Below are 3,548 nucleotides of genomic sequence, written 5' to 3' on the forward strand. Positions count from 1 at the left end.
ATTCTGGGAAGAGGAGAGGCAGAGAGTCAGTCAAATGCCAGACACAGAGGAAGCAAGATGAGATTGCCTCACTGAGAAAGGTACCAAGCCATGTACTAAACATAGACAAGAATTATGAGCTAATTTAAGTTGTAAGATCTAGTTAATAATAATCCTGAGCCAATAGGCCGAACAGTTTATAATCAATATAAGCTTCTGTGTGTTTCTTTGGGATCGAATGGCTGCATGAATAGGCTGGACGGAAACTTCCATCTACACAACAGCCACAACTCATTATGTGTACTTTGGCGGGGCCATGAGTGTTTGGGTAAATGCATACTAACTTTAAAATACTTCGCATGGTCTTAACAGATGCGATCAGTGATCCTGGTTATATAATGCAGACTAACCACCAACTGAGCTTTCCAAACAAGAGCCTAAACCCGGTTCTCCAGGCTCCCTTCCACACTGCCCTTAGTCACCTCTGTGATTCAGGCTCCTGTAACCATGTGGTTCCTCGATGTGGGAGGAGCAACTGAAAAGACTGGAACCACAGAGTGACTTCAGTGCTGGGGTCCCTTGTAGGAGGAGGGCCCACTTGTTCGTCCCGGCTGCCCAGAACCAAAACAACTACACAGAAATTGTATTAATTAAATCACTGCTTGGCCCATTAGCTCTAACTTCTTATTGGGTAACTCTTATATCTTAATTTAACCCATTTCTATTAATCTGTGTATTGCCATGTGGCAGTGGCTTGCTGGGTAAAATTCCCATTGTCTGTCTCCATCCACTCCATGGCATCTCCCCTGACTCTGACCTTCTTTCTCCCAGCATTCAGTTCTGTCTTCCCTGCCTAGCTAAGTTCTGCTTTATCGACAGACCAAGGCAGTTTCTTTATTCATTAGTGGTAATCACAGCACTCAGAGGGGACTCCCATATCAGTCCCTTCTTAGAGCAGGTGCCCCTGGGAAGGCAAGATGGGTTGCTCATGCTCAAGGTTGCATCCCAAGCTTGTGTGTGATTCTTGGGATGAGTAGAGTTTTTTCCTGGACATTAACTATGTTTAGAAGTTGCTTCTTTACAAGCACGCACTCCCCCCGTGGAGGTGGTCTGGAATCACCCATTTCACAGGTGGGTAAGAAGGACTCAAATAAACCTGTGCCAGGTCTACCCTGGACAGGGGTCAGAAGTGTATGGGTCTCTCAGAGGTCCAGCCCCAGCATATCCCATTCCCACACTTTATCCCTAAAGTGAGCAAACAGGCAGCAGAGGGTGATGGTGGTTCATTCCCACACACTGTTTAAAGTGAGTCCCTGGCTTTCTTCATTTTAGCATTCATATAATCTCTAAGCATCCTGTGTGCTTCTTCCCCTGTGGCATCTCCCATAAGTCCTATGCTATATTTGAAACAGGAAATGAATGGACTACAGAATGCTTGCCATTAAATTATCCCACAAGGTTCTTAATAACGTAGAAGTGTCACCCTGAGAAATGTTTATTCGTTGGGAGCTGGTGGCATGTCTAACATTATGTGCAGTGAGCTGGCTTTATCGTGGCCCTGAGAAGTTAGTCAATTTTACTGGATTCTCTGCCTTTTGACTTACTGATTCCAGAGGTAACTTTTCAATCTCGAGAAAACAGATAAGTGTTTGTAGCAGGAATTGAGCCGCATGACTTTAACTGCCCATTACTTCCCTCTACAAACTATTCACCCACAGTGCAGGGGCCATACATTTCAACCGTAGACGGAGTCAGCTTTTCCCATGGAAAGTAGCCACCTGGGGGCAGTTTAGAATTATTGGAGGAAGGGATGTTGGCTGCTGATCTAGTGTGGACATGATTTGTCCCCAGTAGCTCATGGAATTTGTGCAAAAGAATGGGCAGAAGGGATCTCCAGCTATAGGTGCCATGATAAAAATCCTAAACATTTCTATTACTCAGTCACCTAGTGCAAATCTGGCCCTTTGGAGATGACCTTCAGCCAGCACAGATGGTCACCATACAAAGTGCAGGTGCAGTGGGCAGGAACTGAGCTCAGAGACCTGAAAAGCAAGTGACAGTTATCCAAGCTACCAGGCCCAGCCATCAAATCAGAGCAATAAATATGCAAGAAACATTTATGACCAGCAGAATGCAGCCAGGGCAGAATGTAACTAACAGCTTCTCCGGGGCTGCTGTGTGGATTGGCCATCCTGGCCCAGGTCATCTCACAGGGAGAACAGGAGTAGGGGCCAAGACTAACACAAGCATCAAGGGTGGGGATTGAATCTGCAGTGGGTACAGGGGTGACTGAATGTAAACGGGGGCTGCTTGTTCACTTCCCAGCCACCCAGACCCAAATAATCATACAGAAACCATACTAATTACATCACTGTATAGCTGGTGTCTCAGGCATCTTTCTAGCTAGCTCTTACATCTTAAATCAATTCTATTATTTTATATTTTACCACAAGGTTCGTGGTTTGTTACCTCTTGTTTCTTGGGGAGCTACATGGCATCTGCCTCCTTCAGTAGCTACATGGCGGCTCTCTGACTCCACCTACTCTCTCTTTATATTTCTTCCAGCCTGGCTATATTCTACTAAGCCATTGGCTGGAACAGCTTTATTATTAACCAATGGTAATAAAACATACTCACAATATACAGAGGGGAATCCAGGAGGGCTCCGGAGCTGTCCCTACTGCCCTCTCTCACTCAAGCCCCATCTTTAGCTTCTTATGCCATGGATTGTCCCACCTGACCTAGCTGGTGAGCGGTGTCTTCCACCCAGCTGTGCACAGATGGTAGCTGCACACACACACACACACACACACACACACACACACACACACACACAGAGAGAGAGAGAGAGAGAGAGAGAGAGAGAGAGAGAGAGAGAGAGCCCAGCACAGCACAGTGACTGCTGCTGGGTCCAATGTGGACTTTCCTGCAGCACAATAGTCCTATTTGGATCAACACAGAGAATCAGAGGATTTTGTAAAATTTGAGGGATGGGTCAGAGTGCTGGAGGGACCATGTACCTCTGTGTGTTTACATGGCCTAGACTTGGAAGGTCAATTTTTTTTTTCAACTTGACACAAGATAGAACCAACTGGGAAGTCAGAAGACAATGTCTCCATCAGATTGACCTACGGACATGCCTGTGGGATTTTCTTGATTAACTGTTGATATGAGAGGACCCAGCTCCTTGTGGGCGGTGCCTTCTCTGGCCAGGTGGTTGTGGGATATCTAAGAAAGCAGGCTGAACAGGCTGGGAGCAAGCCAGTTAGGGACATTTCTCTGTGATCTCTGCTTTAGCTCTGGCCTCCAGGTCCCTGCCTTGAGTTTCTTTCTTGATTTCCCTCATGGATACATTGTGACCCGAGTATAAACTGAAATAACCCCTTTCTTCCCTAAATTGCTGCTGGCCATGGTGTTTATCACAGCAACCAAAAGCAAACAAGCACACTCATCCAGGTAGTTGGTGGAAGCCTTTGTATTCCAGTCTGCCTGGGGCTTGTCACCGGTGAGGCATTAATCCCTAGACTGCCTGTGAGAGCCTGGCCTTCACCTGATTGCTGAGTTCACAG

Source organism: Microtus ochrogaster, chromosome 19 (genome assembly GCF_000317375.1).
Source record: "Microtus ochrogaster isolate Prairie Vole_2 chromosome 19, MicOch1.0, whole genome shotgun sequence".
Taxonomy (NCBI): domain Eukaryota; kingdom Metazoa; phylum Chordata; class Mammalia; order Rodentia; family Cricetidae; genus Microtus; species Microtus ochrogaster.